Source organism: Strigops habroptila, chromosome 8 (genome assembly GCF_004027225.2).
Source record: "Strigops habroptila isolate Jane chromosome 8, bStrHab1.2.pri, whole genome shotgun sequence".
NCBI lineage: Eukaryota > Metazoa > Chordata > Aves > Psittaciformes > Psittacidae > Strigops > Strigops habroptila.
The window spans coordinates 4,563,103-4,586,045 of NC_044284.2; the positions used below are offsets into that span (position 1 = coordinate 4,563,103).

The following is a 22,943-nucleotide window of genomic DNA, read 5'->3' on the forward strand; positions in this document are numbered from 1 at the left end:
GCCAGAAACATCCATATTTTACAGAAACCACATATTTTACCCTTAAAGAGTACTATTTGCTTTGATCTTTTGGAGGAGTTGATTCCTGCCATCACATACATCGTTTCGGTTACTAATTAACATTTTTAATAGATCTCAGTTAAAAGGAGTCATTATCTAGACTTTCTGAATTAAGATGTTACAACTCACAAGTAATATCCATGGCTCTCTGCAATGGTCCTTCATTGAAATTAAGGAAAACCACTCTTGACATCCTGTTTTCCTAAGGAGAGAAAACAACCTGGTTAAACGACACCACTGTCATGTTTATACGTCACAGTCTAAAATAAATCCAGTATTTCTATCAGTTTTTAAATTCAACATTATGATAGCTATTCAAACAATTCAAAGCTAGCTACGGCCTCATGGAATTCTCTGTTATTGTGCTTGCTGTGTTTACAACTGGCAAAAGGACAAAACAAATACTTTAATCTCCTTTATGTTTGTAAAACCCAAGCCTGAATGTAATATGACTTATTTACTATTTTGAAGATAAAATATTGAGATGGGTCATTTTTCCACCATAATAAAGACTTCCAATAAGATCACATTCAAAGCTATCACCCTAAAATGGTGATAATGCACCACCCAGCAGGAGTCTTTACATCACGTACACAAGTTAGGAACGGGCAGTGCAAACAGGCACTAAGAATCAGTAATGCAGAAGTCAACAGACGTGAAACCTCCAAGGATGCACAACAGCTCCATCAATTTTACAACTGAACAGTGTAAGCTTCATGTAGTATCAGGCAGCAGAGCATAAACATGGCCACAAAAAGTTTAGAAGAAATTTAGTTTTGCCTGAAAGATGTGTGTTTTCCTCGTTTTATTACTGCAGAGGTAGACAAATATATGCTCAGTCAATTTGAGAGCCTGTATTAGCTTTTCCCAACAGGAAGCAGTGTTGCTAACGAAGTGGTAAATTCAGTGTTAATGAGTGGCTTCACTGTTACCACCTCTGAGGTAAAACCTTCCATGTTCCAAGTTCCACCCATCTGTTCTGGTGTGAGGGGTTCAGGGGAAGAACAGACGCTTCCCATTTAAAGCAACTTCCCTGGTACCCCCTGAACAGCAGGGAGGCAAACTGAGAATATCGTGCCTGCTTGGAGACTGCAACCCTCATTATCAGAATGGCTCCTGAAAACTTTTCACAGGTTTACGTGATGAAGACAAACCCATGTTGCTCTACATACAAAACCATACTGATGCTAAATATTAGTGTTAAAGCTTCAATTAAAATGGTGGTGAGGGCACCATACAATCATCTTTAAACTGAGACTCTCTTCAGAGTTACCATGAGCAGTATCTAAAACATGACACTGTGCAATCTTGTAAGAGACTCCTTTCCATATTGTGTATTTATGGAGATTGTGAACTATTCCATATGGATCTGATTACAAGTCTTCTCTGGTAATACAGCTGGCCCTACAAGTTTTCAGTCTTTGAATGAAGCCTGAAACTCTTACTGTATCAATAATATCTCTGTAATGTTTTAATAATTTTCTACTAATTGTCATATTTTTCCAGCTATCAGGGTGGTACAATTCAATATTTTACATGCAGGACAACAAGAAGAAAGCAGTTTTAACAGGGTGGTATTAATGAAAACACATTAAATGACAATAATTTAGTCTTGTGATGACACCGAGCCAAGATGCAATACTTCATTTACATTATCTATTCCATGTGTAGAAATTTATGCAGGAACAATGACAGGTGTAACTAGACACATGCAAGAAAACATTTGGCATAATCCTATAATTTTTGAGGAAACATTACAATCTAACTCATATCATTCAGGAAGTGCAACACCCAAACTGAAACACTACCTAACATAGTAATTAATCCTTCCTTAGTGTATTTGAAAAACTAAACATTGAGATCAAATTTGCTGCCAATAATGCTTGTTATACCTTCTACTAGGGCAAACACTACAGAGTTGAGGTAATTTTTATTTAAGCACATAGTGCAGTATCTCTGGGACATGCAGACATGTAAAAATGGCAATGCTTAAAAAGCCAACACAAGCACACACAATCTCAGGTTCATACCTTCGAAACACACTTTATCTAAAAAGGCCAGGCCAAATTCAACTCAGTTATTTCAGTTAAGCTTAGAATGACTGTAGTGCAGTTAACAGCGTTATTCCTGGTTTACATGATACACTCTTTATTATGTAGAAATGATTTAATATTCAAAAGTAGAAAACAATCAATTATTTAGCCAAGATACATTCCACCTCATTTAATTACTTTTAATTTATGTAATTTTTAATATTGGTTTTCCTCATAAAATATCAGTCTTTAAAATCATAATGAGCTCTGCAGATATGACTGCCTGTGGCCAGACAGTCTAAGCATTAAAAAAGTGTAAGGTCAGATCTATCTTCAAGCTGACAGATCAGAATTTAAATGCCTTAAGCTAAGCTTATTGTCTCAAAAATCTTGAACATCAGTATTTTTGCAAACTATCAGCACTTGCTATAACACCCTTACTACACTACATCTTGAGGTTACTGCAGAAGAAATGAGGTGATAATTGCATATTAACATAATTATTCGGTAATCCCTCTGAGCAAGTTTCCTGGGTCACTCAGTAATTCAGATTAGATGCAACCTTCCTGTCATCAGATCTATGCTGTCCACTTTCTGTTCATTAATAATTCTTTTTGATAGAAATGTACTTAATTCCATTGTGCTATGTACATTATTAATTGTATTTATTACGAGTAGGTTTACAACAGCTCTAAGTTCTTATTTCATAGTGACAACCTTTGCCACGTAACAGGGTCACACACCAAATTAAGAGTATTGCTTTCATGCAATACTAGTTCATTAAAGCTTACATTCCAGTGCTACACTGTTGCCTACAAGCAGTTATAGTTAGACATCTGTCAGTTTCTGTTGAAAAAAACCCTGCCTTATTTTACAGGGATTTACAATAGATTTGAAAGCATATCGGAGCTGAAAAATTAAGATGGAAGACGCTAGTTGAGTTTGTGAAAAGCATGAAGTGCTTTTATGTGTTTTGATATCAGGTTTCTCATTAAATTCATAAAAATAAGCAAATCAGCTGAAAGCACAGAGCAGCTATTAAGCAGCATAAGAACTCAGAAGCCATCTCCTAAATGGATTGAATTTAATCAGTCCAGTTAAAGTAATGAAGAAATACAGCGTCTTTCAACAGTGCTGTCATGAAGGCAAAAATATACTTGTCCTGTGCTAAGTAACTCCTCATAAACTAAATTCCTTAAGGAGATATGTGAATAACCAGGACACTCAAGGGATTATTCGAACATTCAAGAAACGGGAAAGGTGTTTCACATTTGCACTGTTCCCATTTAGATTTTTCTTCAAGACTTTGTTACGTAAATAGAGAAAACTAACAAAACCTATCATTTTATCCACAAGCATTCCTGTAATAAAGCTTCCTCAAATGACAGATTGTATTAAAGATGATGGAATCAAAGTCACAGATTTTTAGGCATCAAGCTGCAGACCAGAGAGAGCTTAAGCACATCACTGCACAGGACTAAAGAAGCATCTCCTTCCATTTTGCCCCATTACACAGTCTATTCCTTTAACAACTTAATCATGGCAAACGGCAAGCATGGAGCTTGCATCAGAAGTGAAATGTTTAAAAACCTTTGGAGAATGAAGGTTAGTACAGAGTAATAGAGGAACCAGTAGTGTACCAGCATAAACCAGCCACATCTTGAGAAAAACAATCAAAACCCCCAAGTTCTTTAGAAGACAGCTGCACAGCATTTTTGCTTCTTCCATACAGTAACACACACAGTTCACACCACCTGAGTTTTGGGTGTCATCTAGCAATATGAACACCCAAAGTCAAGAAAATCACAATACTGTGATCATTAGAAGAATACCTATTACTTATTTTCCACTTTATCTCTTCTTAAAAAGCTATCCAGATCCACCCTTCAGATAGAAATAGAACTACAAAACCTGACAACCAGAGGAGTCAGTGACCACCTTGCCTTCCTCCAGCTTCTATTTGTGCTTGCAAATTGAGGTGTTGAAAATACACTCCCTTCTGCACAGCAGAGACACTGACTATTTGCAGACTGCCCTACTTAGCTTTGAAACCTACAAATTCACCTCAATACTTCTGGGTTTTTATGAAAACCTCTGTAGTAAAGAGACAGCTTAATATGCACAACACCATGACGACTGCCCTCCCACACCTACTTTACGTACAAGTATAAGGTTATTAATATAACTACAGTCTGAGGAGCTCCACTGAACAGAATTATCTTCAATTCAGATCCACAGCTGTTCACATGAAAACACAAACTGGAAAATCTCATAGCTAATCAAGACTCTCATATTTTTAAAGTAGCAAGAAAAATTACTGATGCAACACTAACAAGTCACATTATTCCTAAATAAAGAAACATAAAGTTATTGCCACCCACAATATAACATTTTGTTATACTGTTGAAAGATTCCCTGAGTTGTCACAGCTCTGTAGAAGAAGCTGACTGAAGAGAAACTCTGAGTTACAGAGGAGTCATCACATACAAGCAGCCTGTCTTTTCAGGAAGGTTATACTCAGGAACATCAAACCTGAAACACACTTTTCCTGAAACTTTATTTACCTTCAAAAGCTGTATGTCAGGTAGTAAAGAAACAAAATAAAGTTTCCTAAAATACACCAACATTTCAGAAACTTTACTTTTGGGCTAAAATGTTTGAAGAGTGATACTTTACCATCTCACACGTGAAAGGAAACAGTATACAACTGAAGAATGACTGTCTCACGATCAGAATCATAGAAAAGAATCCCATTACTGCCACTGACCATTCTTAATCTTATTCCTCTTATATTGATTTGCTTGGGAAAATAAACCAGTTTGTCACAATGGGGTGCATCATGCTAAAATTCAATACTGAAATCAATAAAATAAATTACAATACAATTTAAGTGTCACAAGAATCAGAGGTATGACTTTTAACAAATACTCTCGGAAGTGCTAACACAGCAGTTTAAGGTGGTTTCATTGGTAGAGACTTTTCAAAGTGAATTAGGTATTTCTAAAAGATGCCTAGCCAGTACAAAAAAGGCAAGACTTTGAATCTGGTAACTGAAGAACAGTCACACATTGTCTAGCAACTCACAGGCTTCCATAACTCCTCCCAGCACCCCAAAACCCTGTTCCTAGAGGAAAGCCAAGTACTTAAGTCTCCACACTCCTGCAGCTCTTTGCCTAGTTTGGGTTTCTAGTAGCTTGGTCTAGTTTGACTTGCGCTGCCATTAGTTTCTACTAAAGATGAGAACTACAGTCTAATACTGAGTTTTCCTCAATGCAGACATACATGACTTAGCAGCATTCCAGTAATAGAAAATTTAAAAATACAGACTTAATGCTCCGTGATAATACACACTATTTCTCCCCCAAACAGTTCCCTCATGTACTTTTACATGCAGGGATAAATTCTTCTCACTTATGTCAATCTCGCATGCTCACATATTTTTTTCTCTCTAAAGAAACTAAATGCTTTAGAAAACATTTTTCATCCCTTTCACCACCATTACCCGTGTTTTTCAGTCAAACGTATTCTGAAGTCCCAAGTATGGTACTAAAAATTGCTTTTATCTAGACATGGTACAACAAATAGTTTAGTTTATTAACCACCAGCATTATAAAACAAGAAGGTTTTTCCTCATTACAATCTATAAAGAAAAGCCCTGCTCCCATCCTTATTGTGAGACAGTATTTTTGTCAGGCTGCCAAAAAATTGATGGTTGTGATCAGTGGCACAAAGTGTAGTTGGTGGCCAGTAACTGGAGCTGTAACCTGGGGTCAATACTGGTCTAACGCTGTTCAGTATCTTCATTAATGATGTGGATGACAGGGCAGAAAGTACCCTGAGCAAGTCTGCTGATGACACATGACTGAGAGGAGCGGTCGAGTGGGTTGTGCTGCATTCATATAGACATCAACAGGCTGCAGAAATGGGCTGACAGAAACCTCATGACGTTCAACAAAGGAAGGTATGAAGTCCTGTACCACGAATAACCCCACGCACCAGTACATGCTGGCAAGCAGCTTCGCAGGGAAGTACCTGGAGGTCCTGTTGGACAGCAAGCTGAATGCGAGCCAGCAACGTGCCCTGTGGCAAAGGAGGCCAATAATATCCTATGAGGAGTGTTGTCAGCACACTGAGGGAGGTGAGCCTTGCCCTTTGCTCAGCACTGGTAAAGCTACATCTGGAGTAGTGTCCCCAGCTCTGGGCTGCCCAGTCCAAGTGAAATATGGAGCTACTGGACAGAGTCCAGCAAAGGGCCACTGAGACAATAAGCAGACTGAAGCATCTCGTATCAGGGAAGGTTGACTGAGTTAGGGCTGTTCAGCCTGGAGAAGAGAAACAGGATCTCAACAACACAGTATCATAGAATAGTTTGGGTTGAACATGGTACAAGCATCTGATGGGAGGGCACAAAAAAACGGAGTCAGACTCTTTCCAGTGGTGTTCAGTGATAGGACAAGAAGTAATGGGTACAAACTAGGATATGTGAGTTTCCATCTGAAACCGAGGAAAACTATTTTACTGTTACAGTCACTGGCACAGGTTGCTCACAGAGGTTGTAGAGCCTCCATCCTTTGAGACATCCAAATGCTGTCCAGACAAGCTTTTGTCATGGGCAAACTGCTCTAGGTCACCCACTTAAGGCAGAGGATTGGACAAGATCTCCACAGGTCCCTTCCAACCTCAACTTACTCTCTGTAAGTTTTAGTACACTTTGACACACAGAATCCCAATTCTTACTCACTTTACTCCTCTTTAGAGTGCTCCACGTGCTCAAACTAACCACTTTTTTCTTTCATTTCAAAATACCAGCAGTATAGGTGCAAGAGTATTTTAACTTCTTTAAAGTTTCCAACCACCAACTTCCGATTTATCATTCAGCTTAAGAAAATTACACAAAAATAATTAGCTATATAACAGAAGCACATTCTCTGTATCCCAAATTATGCAGAACATATTCACAGCAGAACTATAACTTGATGCCCCTCAACCTTCTCTCTCTCTCCCAATAGTGCTGGTTTCCAAAGTTGTCTCACTACATAAAATAATATTATCAGTAAGTAATATTATCACACCCAAGTTTATATACATGCATTTCCCAAGTCACACCTCCTTCTCTATTAGTATTTCTACAATTCAGGACCTTCCACAGGATGAATCCCTCTTCTATGTCACAATTTACTTAGATGCCTTCCTGACATGTCACGTCTCAGAGGGGCCTAAGGATGCTGGATTCTCAGTGTTGGCTCTTCAGGCAAGACAGTAAGAATACTTCCTCCCCATAGAACCCACTCCCACCAGCAATGCTGTGCTGCAGCTCCAGTCACAGTGACAGACACATTTCACAAAGAGCACATGTTCAGTGCATTCTTCCAGGCTCATACAGTCCTTACATGGGGGGTAATACTAAAATGAAAGACTTGCTGTCATTGCAGAAGATTCTGGTTTGAAGAGAAGTAGTCTCAACAGGAGCCAAATGCTGTCAAATTACTGTGCTATACACTGGAATTATGCTTTTCTTTGCAGCAAAGCCAATTTAAATCACTCCTGCCTTCCTCCACTCCCCCAGCTTCCTTCTTTACACTTTCAACCATTTCATTACCCAGTTAAAAAAGCTGGGACCCACACACTGCTGAACTGGCACAACCAAAAGGCAACAACTATGAGTAAGGGCACAAACTTTTAGTAGCTTTTTTGACAGAAAAATCTGCCGGGGAATCTTTTCCTAAAATTTGTATTAATAAATGAAAAAGTGAAAATGCAGAAGACATTTCAGAAGGCAAAAAAGCTTTGGCAGTCCTCTATTTAACTGCAAAAAACATCATTATGGAGAACACTACCATGAAGCAAATTTTATGTTCTAAAATTACTTTAAGTACACTACTCAATCAAAGTAAAACGCTAGAAGTAAATGCTAGAATAATTCAAGTGGGGAACATTAAATACATCATCTGAGAATAGTATTAACTCAAAAAATAGTCTTAAATTATGTATTAGACATGATAGCTTGGTTTTCCACAGAGACTTACAAATGCAAATCCTTCCAGGAGGTTAAATAAAAAGTATTTTGATATCTAAAACACATCACTAACTTTTAGAAATTTTACAACAAATCTACTCCCCCTTAACCTATAGTTTCACAGAATCCATCACTTATCTGCTCAGAAACAAGTCCTTTTGAAGCCAGGTACTGCCACCAAGTGGTGGTGAAATTCTGTATGCACATCTCATTCCTCCCCACGTGTAGAGCACACAGAACTGAAAACGTTCCCCTGGCCACCACGTGTGAGCAATGGTGTACTAAGATATCTAAAATTCATCAACCAAAGCAAAACCTGCAGAATTTTCATATCCAAATCTAAAACTGACTTTCAGTTTAACACAAAGGTTTTTCCTGCAATTCAGTCTTTTTGTTCAGACACCTTTTGTGAGCAGTTGGGTAAAGAACCATTTCTTCCAATACATACAGCAACAAACTGACTCTAATAACTTGCTCTTTTCCATAACTGTACAAATCCCCAATGCTTGCAACTACAAAGTCACAGAAGTCTTACTTTCACCACAGTTCCAAATTTCAGAGAAAGGTGAATTCGATAACTGAGCAAAAGACCTCTTAAGGTGTAAACATCCAGCTTGTCATTTGGATAAGCTATTCCATGTACTTTTGTTAGCATGTAAAGATCACAACCAGACTGGGAAGGATTTTTAAATCAGGTATATTTGACTATTTTTACAGGAATATTTCTCAGTTCATTATACTGTTAGTTACCTGCATGAACTAGGCCTGAATTGTCAGTCCTCCAGCCCACAGATGAAAACTTGCATGACAACAAAATGATGCTGTGCAATGCATTCACAGTACAACTTTCTTAAAGATGACATTAAGAGCAGTTTAACCTGATTTTATTGTGACAGGTCTTTGAACATGACACACACCTTTCAACTTTGGAAACATTCTGACCCTATTTCCTATTATATTAAATACAAGTTGTAATTCTTTTTATCCAGCACAACTTCAAACATGTCTAGCAATTTCTCATGCTTTTTGGCTGGTAACTATTTGCTATACATATTTTAATTGTATCACAAATTTTAAGACTTCTTACCTCTTAAAGCATGCTATATTTCCCAAATATAAAAAGACTATCTGAAGTGAACACTCTGGTTTTACTCATTTAATTTAGAACCTTAGCGTAATGAATAACATTAGTGATACTCACACATCCTTACCAGCAAAGTGGCTCTCATACTCCTCTATATTCTTTCAGTGATCAAGGGCGAAGAAACTAGGCAGATTGTAAGTAACAGTGCCAGGTAAGGCTAAAAGACCATCTTGTACCTTTTTAGATTAAGAACAAGTAATTCTGTCAACTTGGAGAAAGTTACCATCTTTACTGTCAAACGTATGAAATAAAGAGTTTTTAAAAGACCCTAAGCTATATAACTCTGTATGTGATCAGATGAACAGAGAAAACCTGCAATTCCATCTGACAAGATAATGTCATTCCCCCCATATTGGTTTTTGTTTTAAAAGTCATCACCATAAGTGACTTAATGGCAGAAAACTCAACTTGATGTACCAGAATAATATGAACAAGAGGAAAATTGTTTGAGATCCATTCTATGAGCCAAAGAAACACAAATCCCACATACTCACCTCTACCCTGTGCAGAATTCTGTATATAACTATCCTTCTTCACCCTCTGTGGTACTATTATTAACTTATTACATCCTCTACTTTTAGGTAAAGCAATATTATATACATTCAAGACAGTTTCCAGAAGCAAGCGTTTTCGCCTGATGCCTCAAACAGTTAAAATCTGACCTCACTCGACACACTGTTACAGGGAAATTCAGCACAAGCATCTACCTTCTGTCACCTGGTTACACAGAAGTGTGACCCATTATTCTGTTAACACATTGAGACCAAGATTATTTTTTCCTTACTTTTCCCCATATTTAAAACAAGGTAAGTCCTTCTACGAAGCTTAGGAGATACAGCCTGGAAGTCAGAAAATTTAAGAACAAAAACTATGATCATCCCAATAAAGTACATTCCCTGTATATAGTATTTTACACTCGTGTGTTTTTAAATGGCAAGAGGTTATTATTACTATTTTTCATTTCCAAAAACCAGGAATCCTATCTTTTGCATTTGTATTAGAACAACAAAAACCCCAAATCCTTTACTCAAAGAAAACCTACATGGAAACCACATTATCGGTCATTAAGAAATGCATTCTGGTCAAGAGTACAAGAAAAATGTTTGAGCAAATCATTAAATCCCATTTTTACCTATTGCTTTAAATAACATAAGCTTATACTAAAGGACAGGTTTGCATTGAGTTGTGTGAGTTCATTGTTTAGAAGTCTAGAAGATGCTGCAACCAGCACACGCATGAGTGGAGACAGAAGGCAGAGGCACTTGGGAAATGCAGGTTGTTCTTTAACATTAAGTCTTTCAGTGATCCTTGCTGCCCTTCTCTGAACGTTCTGTGCCATTTTTCAGTCCCAGGACTAGACTAGTACTCCAGAAGCAATACACACCGCAATGCAATGCATCTATGGTACACCACAGATTTGTATAACCGGATCTGGTTTTTGTTTTGCTCTGGTTTTGATTTTGTTCCCTGATAAATGTGTAATATTTTCATTGATTTACTGACTATTCAGTTGTCATTTTTACAGAACTGTCAGAACCCCAAGATCTCCTCCAAGCAATAACAACACTGATCAAATGTCATTATACTGTTTCCATGTATTCTTTTACACATTTTTCTGTCCTCTTGTTATGTGTGCAAGAGTAGAGGCTTTTTCCTCAGAGACCAGCTTTTCTCTATTATACACAGCTAACCACCATTAAGATGAAAGGTCTTTGGAGTTTCATTCAGATGATCTCACGCTTAAAGAACATAGTTATTTATATAGGCTTTTCAACTAATTTTCTGTATTTAAACTAGTAATGAGATAACACATAAATTAAGATGAGACAGAACATAAACTGTAAGCATGAAGTACTGAAAGCATTAGAAGGCACAGGGAACAATCTAAATCATACTGTGAATACAAGTCCCTTCCCTAGCCACAATTCTTGTTTTGCATTCATCCTCAGATCAAGAAAAATATTTCCTTTTGCAGAGTTGTATTTACTCCTTTTCTCAAAGCAGCACATTCTAAAAACTTGCAAAGTCAAGCTAAGGCAGTAAACATCGTCTGCATCTGAGTATGTGCACACTACAGCAGTACAGCTTACTTCTAAATTGTTCATAGTTCAGAAGACAATCCATAATCAAAAGCCCTGAATCAGTTGTACATTATAAAAAGGAACAACACTGAATGAAGTGTTGTTTTAAATTCCCCACAAAGAATTCTGCTATAACCAGTACTTTACAGTTCACAGCAGTAACACTAAGAAAAGTCTTAGCAGAGCAGAAGACACAAACAAAGAAGGCCACGTGTATTTTAAAATGCACATACTACATTTTGGGGGGTGGAACTAGATGATCCTAAGGACTTTTCTAACCCTTACCATTCTATGATTTTTAAAGCTACATCTACAGCTAAAGAACAAGCCCATCTGAGCAAACGGGATCTTACTCTCACCTCTTCAAAATACCACATCACCACAAGAGCTGTATCTGAGATGGCATACTGGTGAAATAGCAAGCAGGAAACTTGAGAAGCCAGCTTTTGTTTGATAGGGAAGCCTGTGTACGTGAGTCCATCATGCCCTGTCTCCACAGCAGAGAATTTACTCAACTGTGGGGCATTACCTAAAGACACTCTTGAAAGACTCAAGCTAACACAGATTAAAGCAAATTGCTCTCTGTTAGGTTTCACATAATTCAATGGAGAAGAGATTAATATTATAGTTCAAAGTTTTCCTGAAGTAGAATATAAAGTAACATGAAGAGAAACAAAACCTGGGCTTAGCTAATTTTTTTTTTTCCCAAAATAATGGGGGGTGGGAAAAATGCCAAAGTTACAGAACAGTTTTCCTAGACCAACACTTTGCAATTGCAAACAGACACTTAAGTTCTACAGCTCATGAGTATCAGCAGTAAGCAAATTTTCACAGACTTTTGTCTTTTAAATAGCACCCGAAAGGGTCCCTGAGGAAAGGGGAAAAAAACCAAATCCAAACCCAAGAGAATGTCATTATTAAAAATTTGAAATGCTATCCTGGTAGCTGGTCAACTTTCCCACACAATTATTAACAGAGTAAGTGAAGTTTAACACCCTGCTTTGACAATGCAAAGTACACTTTCAGTACTTTGAAACCAGGTGGATAATATGTAGAGGATGAAATTAATTTGAAGTACTCATCATTTTGGTTCTCAATAGCTAGCAGAATGCCTTGACAGCTTTTTGACTACAGTAGGTTATGGAAGAAAAGTGTAATTATCATAATAACCTTAAATATTAGAGGTCTGTGTGCTTTGTTCCTATTTTGGTATTACAGAAGTAACACTATGTCCATAAAACACAGTAATCAAGATACAAGTTTCAATACAATTTTCACTGACCGCTTTTTCTGAGTGTTTAGCAGTATATGCTGATGGACCCAAGGAATTTGGGGTATGGGGGAAAGAACACCCCTGCCCCGAAAAGCAGCATCCACAAAACTTCTACTCACCTTTGTGTGATTTACATGAAGCTGCAAGATCCACTTCCACATTAAAACAAACCTGCAAAATAAAACAAGAACTTACTGTACAAATGTCAGTGTTTTCTGCTCATGTTCTAGACTATCAGACAAGATAGACAAAGCACAGCGATAAGAAATTCACAGCTACACAAGTATTCCATCAGTTTTGTCTTAGGGTAGAAATATCAAAATTCCAGTGGCCTTCACCCAAATACACATTTTAATCTTCAAGTAACACAGACGTTGGTACTTTAATTAAAGATCCACCAAGAAATCCTGTCAAATACACACAGGCTATTAAACTAAGAGGGCAGAACAGGGGAAAAAGAGTTACAGGCAAGGAAAGCTCTACTGCATTTTCTGCTAATGCCTTCAAGTTCCCTGGATGGGGAACGAAGCACAGAAAGGAAATGGTTACAAATGTGTTTTAAATCTTTTAAGTAAAAATGACAAACATATCCAAGATTAAGTGTTGGACAGTTTTAAGCCTGGGCCTCGCTACTTCCTTGCCTTTCCTAGGACAAAACTGTGCTTATTGTTTTAAGGCTAGCTGGGCTATTTAAAAATCAGAACTCACTTTGCCTTCATGAAAGATGATTAAGATTAAATGCTCTATTCTCAGTTTTGCTCATGGATCTTTAACAGAACTAACTATAAAGGAAGTATTTCACTTCCTAGTTGGAGATAATCAGACTATGTAACATTTGGAAGAGACTCCAAAAGTCACTGAAGCTGCACAAAACCAAGAATGGATTTGGGTACAGCATCTCTATAGAACTGAGTATACTTCTAATGAAGACACAACAACCAGCATACAGCTTTACAGGGATGGTTATTTGTATTTAAACCAATGTATCTATCACCAAAAGTAGCTCTGAACGAGATACCCATCCTCAAATACTGCTTAAGATTCCTTCCCTCAGTTTGATCACACACAGCTTTTTGATTCCAAGTTCCCCAGTTAGCCTGTAACTGTGTCAAAGCCACCTGCCCAAATTACAAAGAGAGTAAGAAAAGACAGACCTTTCAAAGAAGTCTTGCTGGGCAATATAAAGCAAGAGAAGACAAGTCTCCAAGCTCCTTTTCCCTAGCCCCAGGATCATTTCCTAATTATCACATAAACCTGTAGCTTTTATGCATTACTGTTATTCAAAATACATGCTCATTTCTCAAGTAAGATGTACTACAGAAAAATGTCAAAAATTCTTTAGTCATGTTTGAGAGTAATATCCCTGTGCCTGGAGAAGCAAAAGTGTTATTTGCAAACAGCAACGGAGCCCTGCTGTGTGTTACAGAAGGTAAATGTAAAGCTACAGTTAAAAATGCCCACAAAATACCATGCATGTTCCAAGAGCCAAAACACCTTTCAAGAAACGGGAACCAAGGTCTTTACAGGCTTTACATTATCAAACACAAAGATCAGCACTAAAGCAGACACCTCAGTAAACCCGTGTGTGCACTTTGGCTGCGCAGAGTCAATCCCAGTCAAACACTTCTCTCACTGCAAGTAAGAACTACATCAATGTCTGCCCCCCTGCAAAATGATCTCACACTACCACTGTAGCAATTCTCACATCTTCTGAACACTGCAATTAGCTGAACATCAGCAATAACTGTTCTCAACATAGATTTCATGGTTTGTGATTCAAGTGCAGACAGAATCTTTGCATCAAAGGATTGAGCCCAGACAACTGTAGATCAGTGTGGTAATACAGTTACTCACCGTAACAGCTTTTTCATGCAAACACATTAATTTGGAGCAATCAATTACTCTGTTGACACAAAATGAGAAGTCTTACCCTACACTGCCTATCTGAACAGTATGTACTACTCTTGTACTCATTGAATGTGCTCTTTGGAGCAAAATTAAATGCAAGTACCCTTCTTTGGTTCATAGGGAGCTCACAGACCACTTAGGGGATAAATCTGGGGTTACTCTACATCTACATCTGGCACAGATGGAAAGAGAAGGGAAGAGAGAAGATGTCCCATCATAATTTGGATATTGCCCAGCTGAAGGAAAGGTGACAGAAGTCTCACCAATGAGATGATCAGCAAGAGAACTGCTGAAGGACCCAAGGGCTGGTCTCTGAAGCCCTGTGTTACAGTCTTCAAAGGGCCCTGCAGAATTAACTCCCCTTTTTGGGATTTCAAACCCACTGGTGTTCAAAGCTCCACGTCACAGGTGACAGGTCATGCCATGGCATGCAAACATCTTCATGAAGTCAATGCAATCCACAGCAAGACACCAGATTTTAGCCAAAACTACTGACAGCATTGAGACTCTCACTGTTTAAAGCAATCCAACCTACAGTACTTAACCAATGCGCACCTCTTAAAGGTCTTTCTGCTGTCAGAGAAGATTCCTCTCATGCCAGTACAATCAAACTCTAACACCTACTATTCATTTCAAGGGTGTTGACATTTGGAATAACTGAGCACCTGAAATTCTTTACCATCAGATCCAGCAGAGGTAGTTCTCCAAGACTCCCTAGGGAAAGGCAAAGATTTCAAAATCACAAATGCTTTGGCTCTGATTTTCCTTTCTTAATTCTCATTATTGGGAAAGGAAGTGAGAATGAAAGCCACTCTCCCTCACCAGTAATAAAGACAGCATCAAGAGACTCAGAATCAGGTAAGAAACGTAGCTACAGAGCATGCACCTTGAGGCCTTGCCACTCAAAAGGGGCCCACAGCAGGTACAAGGACCGCTGTGCAATGGCGAGGCTTCTGATCACGGATAAGCAGCTGCATGTTCTGATAAGGGCAGAGAACAGGAAGTGAAAGAAAACTGCAGTGATGGAGATGGGAGATATCTCAAGTGTACCCCCAGTGATACTACAGAAACACGGATGGACTGAAAGTGCTTAAAGAAGCACAAGCATTTCTCAGTAACCAGTAAATGCGAACCAAGACTGGTTCAATGCTAACTATGAACACCTTGCTCAGTGATGGAACAAGAAAGCAGCATATCAATGACACTTCTTTTCATGCAACACATGAAAAAGGCCAAAGTACGCACAAGAAGTTCTCCAGTCTATATGCAATGACAGGGTCACATTGGTGGGGACTGCTCAGAGACAGAGCAACCCCTCTGAGCTACACAGACACAGAGAGATTCTCAAAAAGCATCTGAGGAGTCATTTAAAGGCTGTATATGCAGGCTGTAAAGTAACTGTTACAGCTAATGAAAACAGAGGTTTTAATCTTTCTGGCTAGCTAGAGAACAGCCACAAAAGCTTCCATGATGCTGCTTTCCCAAGTAAGCAACAGTTACAGTTGCTACTTACAAATTCAGGTTCATAAAGAACAAGTAAGATAACTACTTTCACATCAGCAAAGATAGAAGAAAAGATTTTATATATGACGTGCATCGGGCTCAGAACTATTCACAAGGTTATATAAAGACAATTAATTTGAATTCAAATGTGAGTTACTACACTAAACTTGCCTAACTACTCCTCTTGTCATTAGAATTGGATCTTATGTCAACACTAAATTTACTTTTATTCACTTTTATTTATGTTATTAGGGCTCTATTTGCTATAGTGAAATAACTCCTATTGCATGCCCCTCTCTGGGGCAAACCTCTGAGAAACATTAGAATGCAAACGTGTACAATGAATAAATAAGATCTGAAGTAATCCCAACAGGAGTTTTGACCCATTTATCTACTATTTAGCCCTTATTTCCTAACAGATCTGTGATAACTGACATGTCTAAATCTATTTGGGAACAGACACTTCACCATCTTTAACCACTGCCTTCTCCTGGAATGGTTGCAGTCAGGAATGTAATTCATAGAGAAGTTTTTTGGTGTGGTGGGGTTTTTTTGGTTGGCTGATTGCTTTAAATAGAATTATAATGTAATACAAAAGTAGCTTTTGACCCTATAGATGATAATGCTTGTGGGAGAAGGAAGGAAGAGGAAGAAACAAAGGGTAGAATAAACTATACTATACAAACTATATTTGTTGGTATAAGCTGTGGCTAAACAGTGCATTTCACCAGCTTAACATAAAAACCCAGCAAAAGGCTTGCAACTGTAGTCTTGATTTTCAATTACTTTCTAGGACTTACAAAATTTGATTAGTTGGTTGAGAGCAGCATTTACATTTATTAGGATACTGCCATTCCAGCATTAAAATCTGCTGAATTCAAAATTAGGGGAGGAGAGGGGGAATGGGATGATTTCATTCTAATATCTGACGCAGCTCTGGAAAATGTCCATAATCTTACAGAAATCTAATAATCCTAAGAATCAATGCAGGAAAAATCAGCCAGCAGAAAGCAGAGTTTACTCGAAGAAAAGGCTACTACAAGAAACCCAGAAGAAGCTCCAGCTAAAATTGTCCACACAACTACCAAGGACAAAATCACTTCAGAAAAGGACTGAAAAAGCAAAAGCTTAGCTGACAATAGTCTCCCAAATCAGTTAATAGAGCTGAAAAGCTCTTTAAATACAAGATATACTGCCATTTGCTCAACAAGTAGCAAGCAATGACCTCGTCTGTACAAAATGTAGTTTCCTTCTTTCTGTTTGCAGAAGCTTTGATGCTCTTTGGTTTCTATGAAAAGGTATAAAAATAACTTCATCTACGTTCAGTACCCACAAATATCTAGAACTAACATTCAGTGTAGATTCATTTAAATCATCACTCATATGTAAACATGAGGTTTTCTAATATCACAAAATCTAAAATCACAAAAAACCCTTTGAGGATTTGTAGAAGTTCTCTCCATTTACACTATTCCAACTTCAGCTTAACCAACTGAATTAGAAATGCCACAAGGAAATTTACCCACATTAAATTTGCAAAGGAAAAAATAGGATCATTCTTCTTACAATAGTTAATTAAAAGCAATCTTTAAGTGCAGGATAACCTATTGAAGTCTGATTTATCCAGAAGATGAATTAAGCAAAACCTGAACACTTCACAATACAAAGAGATAAAATTTAAGTCCTTTTACTGGAGATGCTTCTGACTTCAAAGCATCTGCAGTGACTAAACAAAAGCAAGCAAGGGACTGCAAGAAAGAAGACTGCCTCCTGCATTTTGAATCTCCTGCCAGATTTTGAGAGTTATCTGAAATTAGTTCAAAGAAGTTACAGCTCTTCCTTTGTCGATTCATCCCAGTAAAAGCCACATGCACGGTTCCCAAAGCTGTGGTAGGGCTTTCACGTGGAAGTGGTGAAATCTCTTCTTTTTCGACTTGGAGAAAGTTGTGCTTTTTGACAACACCCCGTATGGGATGGTGAAGCACTTCCAGGAGAAGTGTGACAGTGTAAGGAATGAACACAACTGATCACACCTCAGGCTGTGAAGCTGCTTCACTCCAAACAAGATTACAACTAGACGAATGCAACGTTAACAGGAGTATCACTACAGGGATAAAAGTAGTCAGAGAGAGCAGCCTGAGTGGAAAAAAAAGAACCTGTGTTTTTACCACCAGTTAAGTCAAACACATTTCATTATTATCTAGAAAATCTGTATTACATAAATGGAAACAACTGAAAAGGCCATCAGAGGGAAAAATATCCTATGAAGAGTGGTCAAAAAGGTTACTTTTCCTCTCCATCACTAAACAGCTAAAGAAGCAAGCATACAAAGATGTATACAGCAGGCCCACAATAAAGATGGAAACATGTCTGCAGAGAAGCAAGGGGAAACTAACATAATCTGAGCTGTGTACTTTGAGAACACATTATTTAGTAAGCAAATATGTAACAATCAACATACAAATGAAAGCATCATAAAAGCACTGAACCGAAGCATCAGTTTAAAGATGGAGTTCTGCAAACATTTGGAAATTCAAGGCCTTAAGAGAACATATTAAGATGTTATTTCTGAAGGTTATTTATCAATGCAGTTTCTCCCTCAGCTAAGATTAGGTGTAACATTCTAATCATCACTGATATTTAATAAATAACTTTATAGTCCATCAACATCCAACTAAATTGAATGGCAATCTTCACAATGAGAGTTACCATAAGCAATAAGCTGCAGAGAAATAATTCACCTTCTTTATCATTTCTCTACCAGTTTAAGCTACAGATCAACACACTACTTGCATAATAAATGCCTGCACATTTTCAGTCACCCTTCAGGCTGTTTATTTTGACCATGCAAACTAGCTCTGCACTGGCTGCATTTATATACCTTAAATACAACGGCTTCTCTGAAAACAGGAAAGCTTACAGCACAGAATGACATCATTCCTCTCCAAACTACTAATGGCACTGTACATAACCTTGGCACCATCCTTGACACTGAACACTTCTCCTCTCGTTATGCAGTCAGCAAAACCTCGTCAATACATCACTTGTGCAGGAACTGCCTCTACCCTTCAGCTACGGAATCATTCTCTCCGCCAGTCTGAATTACTACATATTCCTTCACCATACCATCACATACGCTTTACATACAGCACACCAAAATACACTGGCACACCCTCTTACTTAAGTACCACAGGAATGCACTCCAGAATACAGACAGTTACATGAGATCTTGCCCACCTCACAGAAATTGATGATGGTTCCTTACAAATTCCTAGCCCAAGTTTGCACACCCAGTTTCTCAGCTGAAACCAAGTAATCTCAAATCCAAACCAGAAAGTTTCTTCACTGAAGTACTTTTCTAAGGAACCAACTGCCTTAAATAAAAAACATGCATTTTGTCCCTAAATAAAAACCAAACCCCACAAACCAAAACAAAACAAAGCTTTTAGAAATATCCAAAGCAGCACCTTCCATGTGCTCATCTAAGAAAACAGCCTGTTACATTTCAAGGTTTGTTTTCAAATACCAAACTGTACAGTGGTGTTAAGACTTGTGTAGTGTCATCACACTACAAAACCCACTGAATTTTAATAAAAACGTAAAGGAGGCAAAGCTAAACATAAGGATTAAAAAATGAAAATCAAGTTAAGGTTATGTACATCAAATTAGTGTATCCCCTTTGGTGTACCACCAAGCAGCAATATTCTGTTGTCCAGATTACTGTTTTTACATACTATGCATTGTTCTACAACTTGAAATTTGCATTTTATGTATGGGGTACAGATGCCTGTAAATGAGGCAGGATTCCACTGAAATCAGTCAGAAGACTGTTTTGTACAAGATACTGAAGGAAGCTGTAAAATAAGATTGTGCAATAAAAATACCACGTATGTACAATCCAAGCAAACAAAACGTACGTGCTACTTGAGAAATACCGGGTTCTAAGCACAAATACTTGCATTCCAAGTCATAGGCAAGCATGGATTTTAGATGAATACTTTAAGTAAACGCCTTCTTAATTTTGACCGCTGAATAAGCCTTTGTAAGTCCCTTGAATAGAAAACAGTTTATCAGCTCCATCTCTACTGAATGAATCCCGTGCCTTTTCACTCAGGAAGTCTGACAGAGAACTTTACCAACCCTCCCTCCCGCAACCCCAAAAACCTACAGAAAAATGGGATCTGCTATAGGTATACGGGACACACCACACAGACGGGACTTTAATGAAGAGCAGCCAGTTTGTCATAAACTGCCATCATATCTGCCACCTGCGGAATCCTGACACACAGAGAAATGTATCAGTTGATCTTCACACATTCACTGCACTTCACTTACCCTGTTCCTGATGTACTGCATTACACACCTCTGAAATTTTTCAATGTAACTGCACTCTTCCCTATTAATAAAAACAAAAACCACCTGCAAAGAGCTTACTCTGCAATACATACACTTGCATCCTTATGAAGAAAACTACAACGCAGATCCCTGAGTAGGTTCCACTCTAAATTCTGATGTTTATTTATAAATCTTCAACCGGGACTTAGGTCAGCCATAGTTTTTTTTATTTTGAGCCCAAAGTATAAAAATATCCTAAACAAAAGCATTGCTGCATGAAAAATACCCACAAATATTACAGACTTCATTTCTTTAAGCCAGAATTATGTTCCCAGATACCACGTCTGTTGTGAAATTGTATCAGGTTGTTTGTTTTTAAAAACTATCACCAAAAGACATCAATACTCTGTACTGTTTGGTATTTTTGGGTTTGGTTTGGGTTTTTTACCCACCGCCCCCCCACACCCCAAGTTGTTTTATAAGGACATTATGTTTAGTAAAACCATTAAGCCATTTTTGGGGGTAGAAAAAGCAGTAATCAGGTTTCTAAAAATATTTACTAGAAATTAGTTTTCCCAATGAATAGATTGGTAGTCTAAAACAAGAAGCCTGATGATATCCATTAATATCTAAATGGATTTAAATCGCTGTTCCCATTAAGGACACTTTCACCTAAAAGCAGCATCTTGTACAATATTTCTAAGAGTAGTTAAAGCAGCACATTAATAGTCAAGCCATGTTGTTACTGTAGCAACAATGATTTCTGGTAGCCATTTTCTCGTCAGCTTTAACACCGTTTCAAAGCCAACAGTCCTTACTGCAATCTCTGTTTAAACCCAAAGGCGGCAAACTGCTCAGCAGTTCTCTCTCTGGCTGCACACTTCAGGTACCTCCCTCGAGTCTGCCTCTTCAGCCTAACGTCCTTACCTAACACTTTTCCCTAATGCTGGACTCCATACAGTCTCAGTTTACAATGAAAATGGAACACTATGGCAGTCTATTTAAAAACAAGCAACCTATCTACTTTTTGGAGACTGAACAGTCTGCAGGACACCAGAAGAGCAGAACAGTGATGCAATTCATTATGTTAACCTGCAGGCTCTAAGAACGCAGCTCAAGACGAGAGCACCAGGTAGCAGGCTTATAGCCTTGGTCATCACACTGTCAAGCAGTCACAGAGAGCCCCTTCTCGGATCACAGATTAGAAAATCAAAGCAAGTGCTGTAGCTGAAAGCAGTGTCTTGGTAGATTGACATATCTCTGATTTTTTCTGTATTTAGAAAACCATTTTTAGACAAAACTAACATACACGTTCATTTCCAACCCCTCCTCTACATTTCTGCAGTCTTAAAAACCCCAACACCTGAAACACTTTCCTGGCTTAAGACTGCAATGCAGTTCTAAAAAATCAGGTTGAACCTAGAATTCTAATGCTCAAAATTAATGATAAATGACACTATTTTCACTTCTTTCTTTAAAAAAAAAATAAACTCTTCCTTTCTTGTATCAGTTTGAAAGAAAGCAATGTGGTGGCAGGGCACTAACAAGAAAGTGAAGTACATAAACATCTGTAACAGCAAGGGGAGGAAATAGGGAGCTGGTATTATTAGCACCCTTACAAAATAGGATCCCAAATCCAAATTCAGTTCCTCACAAGTCTGTTCCAGTTGAGCAGGTAGCTGGGCTGGGATCACGAGCTCTGATGCCTGCTGTTGTCTGTCTAGACAGCGCTTTTGACTCTTCCCGTAGACCATGGCAGGAAAGGGAATCTCCTTGTTCACATCCCCAGAGGAAGTGTATTTTCTATGCTAGAGATTTCATGCACACTTAGATTTCTGTAAGTATTTGTAAACCTCTGCTTATAGACTAGTAATAAATATCTCATATGTAAGGGCTTAAGCTTAAAATGGAGGTAGGTTTATGCTGAACTCTGAATTGGTGTGGCTGAGATGATATTCGGGTATCCCTATGACAGTAACCTCCAGGAGAGGACAGAACAGACACTTTGGAGTATTAGCATCTGTAACCACCACTGCTAACTCCCAAAGAGCCTGCTTGCTTATCAGAGGACTAAGCTATCAACAAGGAACGTTCCAGTATGACAAAAATAACCATATAAAATAATCACCTAAAAATATAAATTCTAGTACCAGTATTCTCACTGCAATAGTTTTGTCCAAATATACATACATTTTACACAATAAGATTCAACTCCTGCTTATCAGATTTGAAGTGAAGCTACAAAATACTTTGCTTTCTAATTGGGTTCATAAACACAGTTATTTATCACCGATGAATGATCACTTTGGGGAGTCACATATACATAACCAGTAGCATAAAGCCTGTCCTTCATTTTGCAGGAGCCTGCTTATTGATGACAGAGGATTGGTTCTGGTGAAGGAGTAAAGTCAGAATATGCTCTCTAATAATAGCTATTGAAAATGTTTTTTTAAATAAGTAAAAATCCTTTCCTCACTAAGCTACTCAGTGTTCACTCTTGGTTTGGTGGCACTTTAAGCTTCCAACATTGTCCAACACCTACATAAGTAGGGAAAAGCGATTTCCTACTTTAGATAAGCTGCAGCAATGC

At 38.1% G+C, this 22,943-nt stretch overlaps 1 protein-coding gene across 14 annotated transcripts in view; it reads right to left on the reverse strand.

Annotated features, from left to right (window-relative positions):
• Nucleotides 1–22,943, reverse strand: part of ZNF644 (zinc finger protein 644) — an 81,826-nt gene that overhangs the window by 19,511 nt on the left and 39,372 nt on the right. For 6 of the 14 annotated variants that reach the window (XR_003992485.1, XM_030493591.1, XM_030493599.1 and 3 more), the window contains exons 2-3: nt 12,727–12,778; nt 157–262 (exon numbers count right to left, since the gene is read on the reverse strand). The gene's annotated coding sequence lies outside the window, so the exon portion shown is untranslated. The remainder of the gene's footprint in view (nt 1–156; nt 263–12,726; nt 12,779–22,943) is intronic. The other 8 variants (XM_030493595.1, XM_030493604.1, XM_030493601.1 and 5 more) reach the window with 3 other exon arrangements.